This window comes from Felis catus, chromosome B2, assembly GCF_018350175.1.
Source record: "Felis catus isolate Fca126 chromosome B2, F.catus_Fca126_mat1.0, whole genome shotgun sequence".
NCBI classification, from domain to species: Eukaryota; Metazoa; Chordata; class Mammalia; order Carnivora; family Felidae; genus Felis; species Felis catus.
Window position 1 is genome coordinate 69,779,146 of NC_058372.1, and position 15,812 is coordinate 69,794,957.

General features: G+C 35.3%; 1 protein-coding gene and 1 long non-coding RNA gene across 2 annotated transcripts in view; one reads left to right on the forward strand and one right to left on the reverse strand.

The window, feature by feature from the left end:
• Window positions 1-15,812, forward strand: part of MEI4 (meiotic double-stranded break formation protein 4) — a 202,754-nt gene that overhangs the window by 162,753 nt on the left and 24,189 nt on the right. The window lies entirely within an intron of this gene.
• LOC123385438 overlaps window positions 1-15,812 on the reverse strand; it is a 241,742-nt gene that overhangs the window by 64,653 nt on the left and 161,277 nt on the right. Inside the window, exon 2 of the long non-coding RNA XR_006597930.1 lies at window positions 12,885-13,014. This is a non-coding gene — a long non-coding RNA (uncharacterized LOC123385438). The remainder of the gene's footprint in view (window positions 1-12,884; window positions 13,015-15,812) is intronic.

Consider the following 15,812-nt stretch of genomic DNA (forward strand, 5'->3'; position numbering starts at 1 on the left):
ATATAAAAACAGGGACGGGGACAAAACATAAGAGACTCTTAAATATGGAAAACAAACAGGTTACTGGAGGGGTTGTGGGAGGGATGGGTGGGCTAAATGGGGAAGGGGCATTAAGGAATCTACTGAAATCATTGCACTGTATGCTAACTAATTTGGGTGTATATTAAAAAAATAAAATTAATAAAAAATAATAATAAATGGGCAGGGAAACTGAATAGACATTTTTCCAAAGGATATCTACAAATAGACAATGGGTACATGAAAAAATGTTCAACATCACTAATCTTCTGGGAAATGCAAATCAACACAATCAGGAGAGATCACCTCAGACCTGTTAGAATGACTTATCATAAAAAAGACTAGAGGTAACAGTGTTGGTAAGGAGGTAGAGAAAAAAGAATTCTTGTGCACTATTAGTAAGAATGTAAATTGGTGTAGCTACTATGGGTATGGAGGTTCCCCAAAAAATTAAAAATAGAACTACTGTATGATTCAGCAATCCACTTCTGGGTATATACCCAAAGGAAATGAAATCAGGATCTTAAAGAAATACCTACACCCCTATGTTTATTGCAACATTATTCATTCACAATAGCCAAGGCATGGAAACAACCTAAGTGTCTATCAATGGATGAATACATAAATAAAACATGATACACACATACTTGTGCACGTGCACACACACACTGGAATATTTAGCCATAAAAAAGAATGAAATTTTGCCATTTGCAACAACGTGGTTGGACCTGGAGGGCATTATGCTATGTGAAATAAGTCGTATAGAGAAAGACCAATACCCATAACTTATACGTGGAATCTAAGAAAACTGAACTCACAGAAAACATGATTGCCAGAGATGGGGGTGGAGGGTGGGGGAAATAAGTGAGGTGATCAAAAGGTACAGAATTCCAGTTACAAGGTAAATAAATTCTAAGGACATACTGTATAGCATGGTGACTCTAGTTAACAATACTACATTGTATATTTGAAAGTTGCTGAGAGAGTAGACTTTAAAAGTTCTTATCATAAGAAAAAAAAACATTTATAGCTATGTGAGGTAATGGATGTTAACTTATTCTGGTAATCCTGTTACAATATATACATCTATCAAATCATTTTGCTAAACACCTTAAACCAATACAAAGTTGAATGTCAATTATATTGCCATAACATGGGGGGAGGGGGAATAAAAGCTACTAAAAGGTATAGTGATAGAGTTTTTCTGGATAGCGTAGAGGTGTCAAATGACAAGTCCAGTGAATAAAAGAAAGACAGAAGGAAAGCTGTATTCTGTCTGTGGAAGTTTGGAATTTAAGATTTTAGAATTGAGGCCCTTTTAGCTGTTGGTTATGGAGTGGGTGTCAAGTTCAGTGCAGTTGAATAGGACAAGACATTGTCAGGGGCCTTGGATGGTTCATCCAAGGGGCATAAGAATCATTCAAGATGACAGCAGCATGTTAGGCAGAAGAAAGGGGCCTAAGAGAAAGATGCCTGACACTTAGTGCCTACAGGAGTGTAGGGCATATATTATGTCAACAAATGAATGAAAGAATGAATTATTTGGATGAGAGGTAGAGAAGAAAAACACTGGTATAAAGATTTATTATTAAAGTCCCTGCTGTGGGCAATGGGCTCAACTCTCCCACAATCTCTGGGAAGCTGTGTTTGATGGTTGTGATACAGCATGCTCCTCTCTTCTGCCATATTGTCCAACCCCCTTCCCAAATAGATTGGCACCATCTGAGCTCCTCTTTAAAGGAAACTCTAGAGTTGCCACAGTTAAGTGCAGAGCCAGGTTTCTGTGAGGTCATGGGGGCAGAAGTTAGTCTCTATAATCATGATTTGCACTACTAATCAGAATACCGTCGTACTTCTCTCATTTATTAAGCACATTATTTTGAACATGAACTGTAGCTTCTTTCACAGCTTTATTGCTGTCAATATTATTAATCTAATATTTATTGCGTTCTTACCATGAGGCAAGTCTTGGTACTGAACGCCCTGGAGGGCGAAGCATGTGGAACACTTACAGTTTAACTGGACAGATAAATGCTTGCTGTGACATCCAAACCAAAACAGGTCATGAATAAGTATTTTGAAGGAGCACATAAATAAAACAATTGTTGAAGGAACAGGTCTCATATCATTTAATATATTTAGATTTATAGAGAGAGATAATGTTAATATTTTAATACGGAGAGCAAGTCCAAAAAGATTTAAGAAAAAATAAAACTATGTCGGCTGGGCACTCCCCTGACAGTCTCATAGGGGAGAAAGGATTTAAGGCACTGAAGTGAGGACAGACTGAAGGAGAACATTTCAGGTCAGCTGAGGGTACTGACAGCACAGCACGAGGCCTGGGTATGTCAGAAGGATGGATTGGCAAAATCAGAAGTGCATTCCTGTACGCTGTGGGAAAAATCACACTTGATGTCTTTGCTAATGCCTTCCTTGGAGATTATAATTTTAACCATAACCCATGGTTTATGGCTTTTTATAAATATTTTCCTGAAAGTGCTTAGATGTTCAAAGAATGCAAGTAACGCCAAAGAAATTCATGAAGAAAGGCCTCTCCTTTATAGTCCTGGTGATTATAGATCCGTAGTGCGTAATACAGAATCGACTGGGGATTCGGTGGTGCTTGGCATGCCGAAGCGATCATTTCATGTGATTCTCTAGCAGTACAGGAAAACCTCTTTGACTCTCAGTGTGTGTTTATTCCTAAGAGTCTGGCATTTTTGTGGAATTGCTCTTTTACACAATGTTACATTAACATTTGAGGCGGTGTTTCCATAAACATTCATCCCATGTGGCTGATTGATTTTAAACCCTTCACCGATGAGCACATCTGATACTAAAATGTGAAAGCAGTGACAGAATTTAGTAAAAAGTAATAGCAATTTTATTTCCATTTTCATCTTAAACATGTACAATATGGTTAAGCATCTGAGGAGATAACTATATTATATATTCCATTTCATCTAGCCTCCAAAGGACGAATATACTGAAAAGCACCTACGGAAGTTGAAAGTAGGGATTTGGGAAAGGAGAAAATGCTGATAGCTTCTAAAACAATGAGGTTTTGTTATTATTATTATTAAATAGCAACTGGTTAACCCCTTAATGGGCTAAACATACATTCCAATTAAAATATAACTTAGCTTGCTTATTTGCAAATGGGCCTAGGATATTTTTTAAAAAGAACAACATCTAACTAAGTTCTATATGTAAGTGGACCAGATTAAGTATTCAAATATGTAATAAAGTTCCATTTGTAGAATTTTAGTCAAGTTCGCTCCCTTAGCTTAAGTAATATTGTTTTGTTTCTTTTTTGTAGAAATAAAAATGCCTTCTGAGCTTGGTTATGTTGTTGAAATCTCCCTCTGTTAGGAAGCCTCCGCTTCCCTGGATCAGAAAATCGCAAAAGTTCATGGGATATGGCGAGTGTTAAAAAAAAAAAAGCTTTAAAAATGAAAATGCATAAATTAAATCTTACTTTAATCTTCTGTCTTCAAGTGGTGCTATACTCATCCTAAGAACAACTTTATTACTTAAAATATTCATGCTGGAAAGCAGAAAGAAAGCTTTTAAGATATATTTTTATTCATAAAAAGCTGGCATAGTGCTTTCTCTTTTTTGAAAATAAACTAATATGAATAGCTCCAGGTAGAGACAAGTTTAGATTTGGCTTCTAGTATATGTGTCTTAGAATTGAGCCCAAATCAGCAAATATTTTTTAGTACGTCCTATCTGCAATGATCTAAAACAGATGTTTGTGATTCACAAAGCAAAAAAAAAAAAAAAAAAAGACCCACCCACTGTGGTCAGGGGATCAAAAAGTTCATTGCTATTTGCATTTCTAGCAGGTATCATTCGTGCATTTTGAAGAAACTTATGAATTATCCAAGTTGCTATCATTTTTTTCATGTTGATATAGAAAAGCAGAGCAAGCCCTACTCATTATGAGTCAGCTAACTCATTCATAAGCAGTATTATGTATATAGTACATAATACTGTAAATATAGTAAAGCATATATACTGCCCTATTTTTTATGTTCCGATAACTTTTTGAATAAAGATGGAATACAAATAAATGCAAAAATTTACATAAAAACAACTAAGAAATTTTAAAATGTTCTTTCTTAAACTATGGGCAGGGAAGCAAGTGAATTCTTCCTTGTGCTAGAACCTAGCAGGTGTTCAATCTAGCAGGTGTTCAAAGGGCTTGCAGTCTTCCTGAGCTGTAAAGTATATAATAACTGATAGGCTTCAAGTAAATTCAGCGCACAGTGTGGGGTAAAAGAACACAGGCAATTGGGATGCCACAGGGCCTTTCCAGGTAGAGTGTGCAGGAGGCATCTGTATCCTCCAGAGAGAGTATTTTCCATGCATCTCTGAACCCTCAATATCTTATAGGAAATGGCCAATAAACGCTTCTTTGTTTCTCGAGTTGAGATTTGAAAGATTTGGCTTATAACACAAATGAATGCATATTTCTTAGTACCTCCTATATCCAAGATTTGATCAACTTTAAAGAATGAAAACAGTATAGAAACACAAAGAAAATGGGAGAGAATTGTAGAAATGGGAAAGAACATGAGCAAAACAAATGAGAAATTATTCTGGGTGTCCACTGGTTTGAAACCACAATAATGAACTTTTCATACTCTCTTATCTTAAAATCCATTGGTTCATCTTGCACTTTGAATGGATCTTTTACTCATGCATTAGTCAATTGGAAAATATTGGCTCAGTGAGTTACAAAAATATTCTAAATGTTGATACATTTCATCGCACAATATTTAAAAAGAATTACATCTGTTAATATTACCACTGATCTCATCAGAAAAGTCTTTAAATATTAGGAAACTTTCCAGCCCACTGTGGTGGATACAAGTTTTTCAGACTTCCGATTTTTACTTAAAAGCTTCAATTTATCATTGGTAACAAATACTGTATTTTTTTTCTTTGAAATGACAGTTTCACTTCATAGTTTTCTGTTAGCTAGCTTCCAAGTAGAAATGGTGTTCCGTGTAAAAAAAGAAATTAATTTGGCTCACAATTCAATCACCCAAGTCATTTTTCTTGTGGAAACCATCATACTTAAGCATACAACAGAGTGCTTTATCCATACTTTGAATTCTGTCACAGACTGTTAAAAAATGTGCACTCGAGAATTGCTATTTAAGAAAATTAATATTTTTTACTGCTCCATCAAGGACATTCTTGAAACTGGAATTTTGTTGTTAATTTGTATTATTACTTTTGTTTGTATGGTCATGCTAGGTGATGAAGAAAATAATGCTTTCTTGTGTTCCTTGTATTGCTTTGATTTGGTGCTAAGGTGCCCATGATTGATTGATCCATTATTGCTTTCATTCAGTCAGTACAAATTATTTGTCTTTTTCACAAACACAGTGAAAAACACAAATAACTTTTGAAACTATTTATTTATTTTGAGAGAGAGAAGATGCGTGCATGTGTGTGAAGTGCAGACGGCAAAGAGGGAGAGAGATAGCCCCAAGTAGGCCCTGGCAGTCAGTGCAGAGCCGGATGAGGAGCTCTGTCTCACAAACTGTGAGGTCATGACCTGATCTGAAATCAAGAGTCAGACGCTTAACCTACTGAGCCACCCAAGCACCCCAAAGACAAATAATTTTAAAATTGTATTCTGGTCGTTTAGCTTCAGAATAGGCTTTAGGCCCCCAGCAGTTTATGAACTATACTTTAAGAACTGCTCATAGAGAAGAAGAATAGGGATCAGTAAATCCAATAAGAAAGGTTCATGCTAACAAAACAAGATACCCTAATACCTAAGTATTAGGGATATAGCAGTGTGCTCTAGAGGGTTGTAGCTCCTAGAATAATAGAGCTACAGGGGAAGAGGAAGATCATCTTGACTGACCCCTGCATTTTTTCCTAGTGAAAGACTCCAAGGAGGTTCTGTGACTAGCCTGAGATTGCTCATTTTAATCACAAAAATACCAGTGCTGAACTGGCTCTGCAATTTCAGTTTTGTGTCCTTAGGAAAAAAAGACATCTGATCTCTCTGAATCTCAGATTCCTTGCTGTAAGTCAAAGATAACAATATGTACATGGACTCCATAACTTAGAGGGCTATGAAAAGCATATGAAAGTGTGCTCAGCGTGCTTTGAAAACTATACTGAAACTCTATGACAGATCAAGGTCTGGAGAATTCTTTTTCTCTGGGAAAGTACTAACGTTCAGTGTTTTCCAGAAGAGTTAAGCCCAAAACATGACCTGAATCCTTGCATGTGTCTCATGAATTTTCTGCATCAGGATATAAATTAGGTTGTGTTAGAAGATGACAGAATGAAATAATGAGAGGCTTAGAGAGTATAATCTAAAAGATAACTATGTTAGAGAAGATCTGTTTTTGATGACTTTCATTCTTCAAAGATTATGCAACATTTTGTTGGAATATCCAAGTAGCAGGCTATTATGGTTAATTGTTAATTAGATTTTCTGTTTACGAGTTAGTTCAACATAATTAAATATTTTCTAGACAATCTTGGAGAGTATGATGCTTGTGAATGTCCCTTCTCACTGGACTTGAGCTTTATTAAAAAGACTGGATTAATGGTGATTTTATGTGACCATGAACTCTTTTTAAAAAAATCTGAAAATCTAATTTTTCCCTTTTACCATCAAGGCATAATAAAATAAATATGTCACCTGATAAATGCTGATGTTAGATAACACACAAAACTTTCCCACAAATGAATAATATGCTTACTAATGGTCAGAGGCATGTATACAATTGTCCAGAACTTTTAAAATTTTCAGCATTTTGGTAATATTATTTGAAAAATAACTATAATGCCAAAAATTATGTAGTAACAGTTTAATTATTTGTATAAACAGTTTAAACCTATTTTAAAGCAATAAAGTTATATAAGCACATAGTAACTGGGAATTTTTTTTTCATTTAATTATAATACTGAATGATCCTGCTAGGTCAGATTTCCATGAACACTTATTGACTAACTGCAGTGTTCAAAAAACGTCAATCACCTTTTTAAAGAAATTGAGGAGGGCCTTTAAAGGACTTCACTGTGGCTAGGAAGAAACATTTACTCAATATAAGTATCTTTTAAAAAGTCTAATTCAAACCTAAGAAACAAGTAACATCTTTAGCTGGTAAGATTTGGTCTAGCATATGTTTCTTTCTTTTTAACTCCTTTCTATATATTTCCATCACTAGTTATTTTTGAGTTTCTAACAGTGCCTTTCTTCCTGTCCTACTGAAAGGAAATGCCTATAATTTATATAATTGGATACAGTTTAAGCAGGATGGTTTTTCAGTTTTTGGTAATCCCTTCTAATCTGGTATTCTGAATTCTGAAACAACCCTGATGGGAAATAAGTAGAATTTTAGTAGACCTAGGTGAGAGAAGAATTTGTATTGAGGTTACCCACACAAAACAATGAATCATGGAAAAAGCAGTTTCTTGATTTCCTCTGAGTTACTGATCTCATGTGCTCAAAGATCCATTTGAACTGCAAGACGTAAAGATCCTATACCCACATTTTAGAGAGGAGGCTGTTGGGCCCATCTGTGTGTTGGCAGCAGTTAGTTGTGATCCAGGCTGATCATTACATCACAGACTCGCCCTTGCTCAGAAGGTGATACAGATCCTATAAACATGAATTGACTCTACTGACTTTTATTCCATTAGATATCAGTGCATTATTAAACTCCTGTACTTCCAAGAAGAAAAACTTATTACAGAATAACCAAATCCTAACATCTTAAAATTTCCAAAAATTCCTTTTACGCCACTTAATTAATTTTCTTCTCATAATAATGTGGCCACCTGTAGAACAGGCATTGGGATCTCACTTTACAGATGAATAAACTAGACTCTCCATCCCTTACTGATTAGCAGGAGAGGTAATGTGGATCTGGAGTTTCTGACCCTATCCCACTGCTCTCTACTATAATATACGCTTCTCAAAAAATGATTGTGAAAAATCTGTGAAATGAAATGAAATTTGAATAAAGTCAGAGGGGAGAGTTGATAGCAGCTGCTGTGTGTACCTAAATGCTGGTTTATGATTCCAGTGGAAAATGGAGCCATAATGTTGTTTAGAAAGATTGACCAAGCATTTTGGTCGATGTACTTTATTAAAAAACCTGTTCATGCTCAGCTAAGTGCTAACGGAGATCATCAAGGTGGATTGAAATGCTATATGATTATTTTACTTCATAAAGAAGCATCTTTTCATTGATAATAACCAGGGCGCCTGTGGCTCAGTCAGTTAAGGGTCCAACTTGGGCACAGGTCATGATCTTGCAGTTTGTGGGTTTAAGCCCCACATAGGGCTCTGTGCTGACATTTCAGAGCCTTGAGCCTGTCTTGGATTCTGTGTCTCCCTCTCTCTCTGCCCCTCCTCTGCTCACACTCTGTCTCTCTGTCTCAAAAATATGTAAACGTTAAAAAAATTTTTAATAATAACCATATCTCTTATCCCAGGCTTAGTTTCTAACAGTGATATCATATCAAACTACTTATAGAATAAGAATTTTATTTTACATTCAGTTATACCTCTTGGACCATAATGAGTTGAGTAATATACATATAGACACATATATACAGTATACGTATCATACATGTATACTGAATATGAGTATCTCCAGATCCAGTTCAAGCCTTTCCACATCTCACCATCTTCTCTGTTATCACCATCACACCTGCCACCATGTGTCACTTGGATTACTGAATTTGCCCGTCCAAAATGATCTCATACTGTCTCCCCCTTCACTACAATTTTTTTTTCGGCTCCTTCAGTTTTCTTATACGTGTTCTTTGCATTTCACTGTGAATATTTTTTTTTTCTGTTCTTCTCTTTCTTGTTCATGCTGTATGCATTCCTGCCTCACCATTTTCCTTGTTATTCTCTGTGCCTTGAATGCTGTTTCTCCATATCTTACCATGTCCAGCTGCTTCTTGTCTTACACGGTATTACTCTAGTAACAGTATCACCTGCTTAGAGAAGGCTATCCTGGCAGTAGCATCTAAAACAGAATTCCTCTCAACCCCATCACCCATGTAGAACTTAGCCGAAGTCATCTTTACATACAATCATTGTTACTTTTTGAAATGGCCTTGCTCTTCCATAATGCTATCTCCATTTGTCTGTCTTATTCCATAATGCCTGTTTGATTGGTTGCAAAGGCATGGTAACTGAACTATCTGCTTCTTAAAGCTCAACAAAATTTGCCCATAATACTGTCTAAGCCTGGTTCTTTCATTTAAGGCTTTGCTTTCCTTTTGTTTGTAAACAGCAGCTCCTACTTTTTTCATGGCTGTTGGGTTTTTAAACTGCTTTTTATGTCAACTTGTGTCAATTACATTTTCCTGCAAAGATCACTCATTTAATAGAAATTTAAACTTGTGCCACAAAAATTTTAATATTCTCTTGCAAATTTTAATATTCTTCATGTATTTTGTTATATATGTCTTTTAATTCTTAGTTTTAGATATTTGTTTTCTCTGAGCAGCTGCATATATAATCATTACAAATTTGGGTTCCGGAGTCAAGCAGACATGATATCAAAACTTGATGGAGGCACTTAGTAATTGGGTGAACTTAAGCAAGTTAATTAAATTCTGTAAGACTTGGTTTCTTCATCTGTGAAATGAGTACTCCTAGAGTATTTATCATAAAAGTTTATTGCAAGGATTAATTGGTGATATAGTACATATGAAATGTTTAGTCCACAGGCTAGCCCACAGTAAATTCTGTATGACAGTTAGCTCTTGCATTGTTACTATTTTTACTAGAAGTAATATTGCTAATCATCATTATTTTTATAATTAACTGTACAGTTGTTTGTTATTGTTCACACTTCAAAAAAAGAATGTTAAAGCTTTAGTAAGTATATTGGTTTTCATTCTTTAATTCATTAATTTCAACTTTTGACTTTTTCTTCTTGCTTGAATTACATGTCTTTTGTTATTTAAAAAAAACTTGGATTTTAAACTTTCTTTATGAATAAGAAAAGTTCATTTCCAAGAGTTCAGGAGGCAATGCAGGATAGAGGCTAAGCTGAAAGTTTTGACATAAGACTTCCTGAATTCAGTGCTGGCATCACCTCTGATTAACTGGGCTTCACTTGTCCTCTTCATCTATGATATGCAGACAATAAGTACAATAAGTACAATAAGTACTTCAAGGTCTGGTTGGCAGCATTAAATTAACAAATACAAGTAAAATGCCTAAAGCCATGTTTGTAGTATGTAGTTAATCCTAACTATTATTCTTTGGTTATTATTTATATTTTTATTATCAGTTACTATTTCTGTTGCATTCTGGTTAGATCATGGGGCCCACATATTTATTTTAATGTTTACTTACTATATTGAGTCATATATCATACGTAGGATCAGCTTTTATGAATACTTAATAGACAATTGAATAATTACTGTATTTTCTATAAGGTTGACATTCTATAATTGTTAAAACAGCCATACAATTTCATAATATTCACATTCTCTACAGCTTTCTTTGGTTTGATTTCTTCATTACTCCATCCTATAGCTTGCCTCACCATCTGTCGGTTGGACCTCTCCAAGCCTTCCACGGTCCCTCTCTATCATGCTACTTATGTGAGGATATGCCTCATTTACTATTTACCTAGAAATGGAGTTTGGGAGAATTAGGGAGCTATGTACATGATTTGTGTTGCCATATTGACATCCCGAGATGTTTACTTTAAGGAAGGCTGAGCCTATGGTATGTTAACAACTGTGCTTTATAGGTGAAGCTTCTCTTTCTGATTTGTGTGTGGGGGGTAGACACACATAGGACAGAAATGGGAGAAATCCCTAATTCCTAGGAAGTACATATCAGTTGTAAGGTTTTTGCATTAGACTAAATGATTCCTAAGCATTTTCTCATTTATCTTATCATCATACCCATTTTACAGATACTAAAGTTGAGGCTTAATGAAAATAAATAACTTGACCAAGAGTAAAATGTTGTAAGTATCAGATGGGAATTAAAACCGAGGTCTGTCTGATACCAACCTCGTGCCCCTTACTTCTGTAGATGTTGAGGATAATGAGAAACGAAGATAAGAATGCACCTGTAAAGTTGTTGTCCCCTGTCCTTAAGTCAAAAGCAGACAAAGCTCTTGAGCAAAACTCTGCAGAGAATGAATCTATATAGATAATCTAGTCTAGCTATGCAGTAGTAGTGATCCTGTGATCATCCCTAAGAGAGATTACAACGAGCAGTGTACAAATGAAGCACAGCAAGGCCACTGGAGTGGGAAAGAGGGGATTGGCAATTGGAAGAACAACACCTGAACTTCATACAGCCCATGCCCTTGTTTGGGGTCTGCTCCCTTACTCTTGGAATGTGACTTGTTCTTGGATGCATCTCCTGCTTGGCCCAGCCCAGTGTGTGATGCAGAAGAGATCCTCAGAAAAGTTACTCACTCATTCAGCATTTATATACTGAAAGGCAACCCTGTGTCAGAGACTGGTTTACATGGTGGAAATACTGCAGTAAGCAAAACAAACTATTTCTTAGATCTTATATTCCTGTGTAGGGAGCCAGTGGGGGAAAAAAAAGCAAATACATATAAATAATGTCAAATAGTAAGTTCTATGAAGACAATAAGTTGCAGTGAAGAGATGGAATATTATGGAGCCATGTCATTAGGTAGGGTGGACATGGTGGACCTCTGAGGAGGGGACATTTGAATACTAGCCTGGATAAAATAAGGAAATGGACTCTGGGTAGTTGAAGAAGACATTAGGGAAAGAAGGCAGAAGGAAAAGGTCTTGAGGCTACCGAGTGCTTGGAATAAATAATTAGTAAATGCATGAATGACTGATTGGGACGGTAGAAGAGGGTATAAAGGAACTATCTGTTGAATTGGGAGGTATGGGGATGAATGAACTGGCCAACAACTCTCCACCACTCCTGGACACTCCATCTTTTCAGGGCTCTGGAGGGTAGGTTGGGCATAAATGTGGCACTGCTTTATGGAGAGGGTAGTTCTCAGGGCAACCCCATCCACTGGAGAGGAGATGGAGCGAGTGCTACAGTATGGATCTAATCACAAGGAGAGGAACAGATGGGATGAGGAAAGACAGAAAGGATATGGGTAAACTGGTCCTCTTCAAATGTAAACATTTCAGTGATGCATTTGCAATCCACATTTTGAATTCCAAGGAGAATGAACAAAAGAATCATCAATTAAGTTTTGAATAGTTATACAATGCTGCTAAATGTCACTTTACTTCATAAAGCGATATGTCCAAACTATAAAGCTAAATGGATATAGCTTTGACTTTCTTTAACTCTGGAATGACTTCTTAGGCATTTAACACAGAGGGTCAGGAAGAGTATTAGGAGAAAACAGATAATTACATGCCATTCAAACTGTTTACAAACACGAATGTTACAGAGCTAGCATAACCGTAATTATGCTGAGCGAAGCTGTGATATGCTGGTTTGCAATAGTTGCATTATTAAAAGTTTTTTTAAGGCAAAGAAGTGTAGTTTCTAAAAGAAGCTTGTGTCTTGAATTTGTAATGAATATCTGCTCATCATATTGCATTATGGTAATAAATTATTGTAACTAGTTCTTCCTTTTAATATAATGATGACAATATAATTGTTTTAGATTAGAATTTGAACACTAGGTTTGGTTAAGGTTTCATCAGTTAATTTATCTTTTTTTGGCAAATATTTATGAGTTATGTTTAAAGAGAACTTCTATAGTAATAATAGCACATCTCCTGTGCATATTTTTCTATTTGTATACTTAGTACCATGAGCCTTACCTTATTTTTTGATCATCACAGAATTTTTTAGCTGGAGTTGGTTTATAGTATTTACTTACCTCTCCACCAGTCTTTCTTTTTACAAATAAACAGAACTCAAGGGAGAGCAAGGACTTTTTCAGGGTAATAGAGCAGGTGACAAAGACAGGACTAGGACTGGAAGCTTTTGGCCTCTGTTGTTCTTTTGTCCTATTAAAAAACAAAAAGAAGAGAAAAAGAAAGAGAGAAACAATCATAAGTCTTTCAGAAAAGATACTTGAAATTTTATAATGCTCCCGTAGAATATGTTCATTTTGAATTTAATTTGGTAGATTTAAATAAAGATGCCCCAAAATGCTATAAAAAGTTACTTTCAGTAGAAATGTTTATATAAAAAAGCAAAATTGTCTTTTGTGAGCCCTGAAGAAGGCTGGAAGGTAGAGGTCTTGCTTATTTTTAATTTAATTGATTTAAAAGCTGAAGGGCTTTTAGCTAAAGGATGGGGGTTCAGATTATCCAAGTGTCCACATGGACCCAGTCATCCGGCCCAATTCATGTTATTCTCTCTGTCTGGAGTGATCTGCTTACTTCCCTTCACAAAGGTGGCTCCTCTATAGGCTCTCTACTCCCCTGATGGCAGAATCATGCATAGCTCCCATCTCCTGATTTGATTCCATTTATTTTCTTCATAATATTCATCACACTGTGTATGCATGTGTGTGTGTGTGTGTGTGTGTGTGTGTGTGTGTGTGAGAGAGAGAGAGAGAGAGAGAGAGAGAGAGAGAGAGAGAGACTGTGTGTTTAGTTATTTATTTTCTTCCTTACTAGACTGTAAACTCAAGCAAGGCATTTTCTGTATCTTTTTGGTTCACTATTCCATAAGAGGCCCTGTGGTTTTTGTTACATATAGTAGGCACCTAGGAAATGTTATGTGAATGAGTGACTTCATGAATAAACGGCTATGTGATTAAGTTCGAAGGAGTTGTTTGTGATCAAAGTGTAGTTTAGCAATGGCTTTAGCTTTCTACTATATTTGACACAACTGTAAAAGATGTAGAATCCTTCATGACACACTGTAACTCTCTGAAATTGTGGAACAAGCCTTGAAAAAGTCTGTCAACTGGACAAAGAGTAGTTTTAGCCATATTTAGTGATTTGTAGTGTTTCAAAAGATCAGAAATTCTGAAATCTTGGGAAGGAATTTTCTTTAATAACAAACACTGAATTAATACTGTTTCATATTGTTTCATGCTAAATCAACATCTTAATAAAGTTTTGTGGCAACAGAATTTAACAGATTTTATGAATGTGAAATACATATTTGTGATAAAATGCACATTATACAGCATGAGAGATGCATGAACACTTAATCTGTGCATTTGGGGGGAGCTCTAGTCCATATGGAAGCTATCAAAGCAGAGTATTAAAATGAAATTGAGAGCCTCATTTTTGACAAACTGTAATCCAGAGAGATTAGGTGATATATCTACTTCACATCCTTTTTCTGGAATGTGATGATATAAATCAGTATATAACTGACTTCTCTAAATTTACACCACCAGATGCTGGAATTTAGGATAATAGAACACAGGCTTCAGGGCCATAGGGACCTGGAGGGAATCACAGCTCCCTCATGATCCAGGTCAGTTTGATGGTTTCTTTATAAAATAGCAATAGTACAACCACCTAATCCATTGTCATTTCAATAAGAATTCCTATGTCAGGTTTTTAGCATAGTGTGTGAACCATAACTGGTATTCAATAAATATTAGTATCCTCTACCTTTCCTTAAATGTCACCTCTCTTGATATAATGTCCAATATAATAGGAAATCCATAGTGTTGCTGCCAAGACAATCTGTTTATTGATCAATTAAAGCTATTAAAATGTCAATTATCATGACTTAGAAAAATATAAGACAAAGTACTACAACAACTCAAGTGACAAAATGTCTTAGTGAATGCTTCTCAAATTAGAAAGAGACGTAAAGTAAGTGTGAAATAGAGGGAAAACAGGGAGGAAAAGAAAGAAAAGAAAATGGGAAATGCAGAATGAAAATTTCAAATGTTAGCATAAAATATAATTCCTCTTAATTCTTAGTGTTACTAGCTACAAACAGGAGCTTATATATATATATATATATATATATATATATATATATATATATATAGAGAGAGAGAGAGAGAGAGAGAGAGAGAGAGAGAGAGAGTTTATATATATATTATATATATATTATATATATATATATAATATATATATAATATATAAAACCTTTGAACAACACAGGTTTGAACTGCATGGGTCCACTTATATATAGTTTTCAACAAATACAGTATGGTACTTTAAATGTATCTTCTCTTCCTTATGATCTTAACGTTTTCTTTTCTCTAACTTACTTTATTATAAGAATACAGAGTATAATACATTCAACATATAAAATATGTTAATCAAATGTTTATGTTATCAGTAAGGCTTCCCATCAATACTAGGCTATTAGTAGTTAAACTTGGGGTGAGCAAAAAGTTATACATGGATTTTAGATTGAGCAGGGGATCAACATCCCTAACACCATCATTGTTCAAGGGTTATCTATCTATCTATCTGGCCATTTTCCCTAAGTGTTATCCAGTTGGTGGTGGCTGACAAGGGAAGATTTCCTCACCCACTTAGATTTGCCAAACTTTTTCGTTCACATCTATACTCAAATGGATGGATGGCTCATAGTTCAAACTTGAATAACCATATTAAATATTGATTAACCAGAAATGTCAAACTCTAGCTATTTGAAAAATGAGTGTTTTTAAAATATCAGGTGTTGTGACTGATAGAAGTTTGGTTAAGTCTATTTTCCTAGTGGTTTTATTTTAGAGAGGGTAAAAATGTTGTGCTCCAGGAACCAAGTAGTCAACAGTCTTATTTGGAAAACTCCCTGAGTATTGAATACTAGAAAAGACCATGGAAGTTGTGAGAATGCTTCTCCTCTTAAAAATCTCAAATCTCTTGAGACA